This window comes from Lycium ferocissimum, chromosome 1 (assembly GCF_029784015.1).
Source record: "Lycium ferocissimum isolate CSIRO_LF1 chromosome 1, AGI_CSIRO_Lferr_CH_V1, whole genome shotgun sequence".
Lineage (NCBI taxonomy): Eukaryota > Viridiplantae > Streptophyta > Magnoliopsida > Solanales > Solanaceae > Lycium > Lycium ferocissimum.
This window is the reverse complement of record NC_081342.1, coordinates 48,159,621-48,165,620: the sequence shown is the minus strand read 5'-3', so window position 1 is coordinate 48,165,620 and position 6,000 is coordinate 48,159,621.

Here is a 6,000-nt window from a genome sequence, read left to right as displayed (position 1 = left end):
ACTCACTAAGATGGTTACATGGTAAAGGCTCATTTGTTACACCTAGCACTTTCAGAGCATGATCATGCCACGTACTTCACCGTATTAATGGAGTATCAGAGACGTCCCATAAAGTTTTGGAAGGTACAAGCCATGGGATGTACGTAACAATGAACTAAAGGATGAATTACGATCTCGTAAGTCGTAACCTGGAAGGACAACCTTGGAACCAAATGACATGACCATTATCAAGTATGATTAATGATAAATATCATGTATGGAGAGTTTCGAAAGATTTCGGGACCAAGCAAATCGAAGAAAATAAGTTTGTCGAAAATTTGAAAAAAGTTGGCAGAATTTTGGGTCAACTTTAGAAGGGTATATCTCCGAGTATATCAGGAGTTTTAAGGTGTTTCAAAAGCCAAAAATGAAGTTTGTCGAGTCTAGTTTCCAATTCAAGAAACCGTTTGTCAATATGATATTGGAGTAGGGAGTTATGGACATTTTAAAACGGACAGCCAGAGGAATACGAACCTGGGCGGAAAATCCGGGAAGCTCACTTAAAAGCCCACTTATGGGGTGACCCGGCCCAACTCGATTTTTGCACCTATAAAAGGTCCTCTACACTTCATTTTATTCATTTTTCTTCAACTCCACAACCCTCTAGAAATCTCCTAACATCTCCACACCTCTCTAGAACCTCCCACACTCTCTCCATTATAAAGAGTGTTCTTGAAGGTTCTCCACCATTCCAAAATATTCTATACCATCACAAAAGAGGACCAAACTCCAAAACCCCAAGCTAATTCATGGGGAAGGATTGTACTGGTCTCTATTTAATGTTGTGATGAACTTGAGCTTGGGAGAAGTTGAGTGATGTGAAATTCTTCCATTACAAGGTATGTTTCCCATCTTATCTATGTGATTGAGTTGGTTTAAAGGTTTGATAACTCTTGAAAAGGAAAAGAATCAAAGTGGAGAAGTCACAAAGTATTGAATTGAAGATGATGACTATGGGATAAATTTGAAAGGAGATTTTGGATTAATTTGGGATTAAATTGAATATAATTCTTTGATTATGGTATTGTGGATATTGTTATTGTTGGTTGAGAAATTTGGAAAGAACATCGTGTGAGATGATTTATGGAGTATATTGGTGTTGATGATGATGTTGTTGATATTAGTGTTGCTATAATTGTTGTTTTGTTGGTATTGTGATTTCGGGCTAGGGATATAAACGGGGGAGATCTTTTAATTTCGACGATTTTAAAAGGAATTAATTTAAGGGCTTAGGACAAGCATATGACGATAAGTCTAATAATAGTATAAATTTTCTTGAATGTAGATTTACGAGCTTAGAAGGATAAGCGTTAAATAGTAGGAAACTGAAAAAGTATGTAAGGCTAAATACTTTCTTTCTAAAGGCATAATTCTTTCTTATGAACCCATACATGTTTTCCATAATATCCTTATTCCCAAAAGCTAGAAGTTCATGATTCTTAAGAGTTCCTTATGATGTTAAAGATAAGTATGTTCCATGATGATAATGATGATGATGATTCCATTTTTGGAGATCGCAAAGCTTATGGATATGATGCTATTATGAGATTATTGAGTTTATTTCATGATTTTCTTGATTTTATTCATTGTTGTTGATCTCACCTTATGATAATTGTTCCTTCAAGGTGATATATAGCGATGATGATTGTTCCATAATATAAATCGGAGGTTACCGACCTTACGTCACTCCGATAGAGATGTAGCTTTTAATTAGGCTCCCATGCATGCTTGTAAATATGTATGTATTTTAATAATACCGTGCCTCTATGACCGGTAGTATAACACCGTGCCGTCCTATAGGTAGCCGGGCAAACACACCACTGTAGTGGGCAGCTTATACCCCGGATGCGGGCTAATGATGATAACACCGTGCCTATATGGCTGGGCAGCATAACACCGTACCTATATGGTCGGGCAGTATATATAATGTTGATTTAAAAAGTTAAAGTTGGCATGCATGGTATCCGCCTAAAAAGGTAATCAGATATACAGGCTATCTCTTTATCTCATGCTTCTTTATTCTTGTTTATGTTGTTAATCATGCCTTACATACTCAGTACACTGTTCATACTAACTTCCCTTCTTGTGGACGCTAGGCTCATGCCCGCAGGTAGGCAGGGAGATCGATCAGATCCGTAGGTGCTTTATCAGCGGATTCTCAGGAGCACTCCATTTACTTCGGAGTTGCACCCTATTGGTATTGGTCTTCAAGGTCACCTGTATTCTATGTAGAGGCTCGTAGACATGTGTGTATAGTTAGACGTTACATAACCCTACCGGTTCATATCATTGTATAATATTTTAGTAGCCTTGTCGGCTGGTGACGATGGGCATAATTGTTGAAGATTATATAGAGACGTGTCGTTATGTTGTGATATATGTCCTTACAGATTATGATATCCATGAGCTATCTTTATGGTCCACCCAGAAATGTTTATGAGATGTATGTTTAGAGGTGCTCGGTGTGTTAGCTCCGGGTGCCCGTCATGGCCCTCTGGTTGGGTCGTGACATCATTAAGCTCAAGTAAACACAAGCTATCATTCACACTCAATTTAACAACATGATCAATCACATCATTTGGAGTGTCAAGTTTAGCTATTTTGCCTTGAATTGCACACAAAGTATTTCCTTTACCATGATTTTCAACTTTGAAGCCTATTTTCTCCTTCGGGAAGCCTTCAACTACCTCATGAACTTTCAAAATTTGAGGCTCATCATTCGGTTTGCTTCTAAGAATACCTGCACCATTTTTCAAACAACTAGAGAAGAAAGAAAAGTTACAAGAGTTAGAATGGGGTTGTGACAACTCCCTCACATCACTCCTCACAACCCCTCCTTTTTCCACTCTAGAGTTGTCACTTTCCACTCCCTTACTCCTCTCAATCTTTCTCTCTCAATTTCATGGGATTTGGGACAAGTTCCAAGTACTTCCTTGAAAGGGTTAGGGAAAGCCTCTACTTCCAACTTCTCCTTCGCTTCACAAGGGTTAGATGGATTTTCCTTCATTTGTTGCCCCTTGTGTAAGCGTTCCTTCAAGAGGTGTGCATGCTCCAACATCACTTTGATACATTTACTTGCGCTTGTTTCTTCTTTAGGGAGTACGGGTGGAAAGAGAAGTCTCCCTTGTTTGTCCGCTACATACTTGTACCATTCTTGCCCATATGAAACCTTATGTTCTTGGAACCAAGGATTTCCCAAACACAAGTGACAATCATCTAAGGGAAGCACATCACACCAAATGTCCTCTTGGTAGTTTCCATGGGTAAAGAATACTCTTGCGCTCCTATCAACTAAGCGCCCTTCTTGATAGTAAGGATCTCGTCTCATCACACATTCAATACCCGATGTCTCAACCACTTGAGGTGCAAGGTAGTTGCCATAGCTACTATCATCCAATACAAAGACATACCCCGCACTACCAAGTAAATTCACCTTTGTCTCAAGAGTCCGCCTCTTTGGGTCATTCCTCTCTTGAAATCTTACATCTCTTTTACCTCCATCACCTGTCAATACTTCCTTCTTATCTTCAAAATCACAACCATATTGAGAACATGTCACATTTTTATTAGGATAGGAAGAATGATTCATTGTTTTCGTGAAGTAGGAAATGTAGACTCTTTTCTTCTCTTAGGTCGACTTCGACTTTGCTTAACCCACACACTTATACCATTTGGCCCGGAATAGGAAGTATCACAATTCAATGTATGTGAATATCTACTAGAGGATTCCTCACAAGGTTCTTGTTCAAATTCACTATCCTCATGAGCATATTCACCACAAAGTACATAACCATAAGGCTCACGTTCATCACAACTTCCCATTTCATGCAAGTCTTCATCAATTGGCTCATAACGTAAGTGTGAGGAAGGGATATACCTCAAGTCGCCTCCATGTCCATGGTGTGTAGCATGAGACTCTTCATAACTCTCATCTTCACCATAGGACTCGTCATCCAATTCCTGTACTCCTTTATCGTCTTCATAAGACCTATGAGGATCACTCACCTCATAATCACCCCCGCAGTAGTAAGGTTCACCTTCATCTTAGTTATGATCATGTAGAACATCATACGACCCATGAACACAATCATCTTCATTATCATTGTAAGCATAGTGATGCTTACCATTATCCCCATAAGTCATTTCGTCTCCCCCATAGCCTCCATCGTTATTGTAGTCATACCTTCCATTGCTAGAGGCATAACTCTCCAAATCATCACCACAAGATTCCGAAGCTATGGATGACATCCTTATATCTTTTCCTCCTTATGACTTCTCCCCTTATACCTACAAAACAAGCACACAAGATTAGTAGTAAGGTTCCTCACGTCACTCGTATTGCACTCAAGCATACCTTTTAATCCTAAGGCTTCTTCCAAAGTTGTCCAAGAACCGCTTATCCAAATCAATTCACAAGGTTGCTAATCTTTGTGGAAGAATAGATTCTTGTTAATTGAAAGACGAACGACTCAAAAACTAACGGAAAGAGCCAAAGAAGTTTCACCGATATCAAAACGAGAAAAGCTTGTAAAGAATTGGCATGAAGTGAAATTCGGACTCAAGAACTAGTTAAAAACAAGTAAGATCGATTACTAGTTGTTAATTAGTTGGAAGAATCAAAGAGAAGAAGTTAGGAAAGAATCAAACCGTTTTGACACTTAGAAAAATTTTCTGATGGTCATGTGTTGGCTATGTGTCGCGTAAGCAGCGCACAAAACACCCTTTCTATTTCTGACACTTGGAAAAAAATTCAAAATTTTCTGATAGTCGTGCGTTGGGTGTGCGTCGCGGAATCAGTGCACGAAACACCCCTCTCTGAATGTGTGCAACACGCGCTCTAATTTTTTTGAGATTTTAAGAAAAATAGTTTCTCCTCGTGCGGTGGTTGTACGACGCACAACCAGAGCACAAGCTCCACCGTGCGATGGTTGCACGAAGCACGCTCAATGCACAACCTCCTGTGACATTTTTCTCAAACTTTGGGTTGGATTTTCTGAATTTAGCTGATGTATTGGGCACACTCAATCTAGGATCTTTCCTTTTTGGGGTGGAAAAACAACTTTTGACAACTTTGGGAAAATATTTTTGATCAAACTCACCCTTTGGTCATCTTCTTCCTTATGAAGATTTGAATATCTTCAAGAACACCAAGAACATTCAAATTTTCAACCCCTTCAATTTCAACTCCAATTGACCCCAAATTTCGGATTTAGCCTTCTCTCAACCTAGAGAACAAAGCCTATTCCAAATTGAGACCAATTGAACACCACAAATTGAAGACCCGCTTGCTTGTTCTTCAAGTTCCTTAAAAGCTTCAAACTCAACAATGGTGAATGACACCAAACTCAACCAAATCACTTCAAACTTCGGATCTAGAGGTTTTTGACAACAAACTCAAATTCAACCTCAAATCCAATAACAAAACAACACAAAAGTGATTTTTGATTTTTTTTTTTTTTTGTTCAACCAAGGATTGAAGAATTGAATAGAACAACTCCTCAACCTTGCTCTAATACCAAATGATAACGATCGATTTGGGGGAAACACCAAATCAATCACAAAAATGTGGAATCAAAGGATAACAAGAAATTGGAATGAGAATTGAAGAAAAGGGGATGAGAAATAGAGGACAAAAGCTAGACCCTAATGATAATGAATCTATGGACAAACCTAAGTATATGAAACCTAGACCCTTCCAATTGGATTCAATCAATAGAACCTAAGCTATTTGAAATCAAGGCAAGAGATATTCAAATGAAATCCACAAATGAACAACTCTCATGAAATCAATGGAAATAAGGTTCAAAACCAACAATGGAATCCACCATTAACTGAGTCTACAACCTAAAGGCTATTAAGCCAACCAAACTATCACTCATTTTGAGTAGTCAATACATAATTCATCTCATCCCTTAATCAAATGAAAGACAAGCTATATATACAAGCTAAGCAAAGAAGACT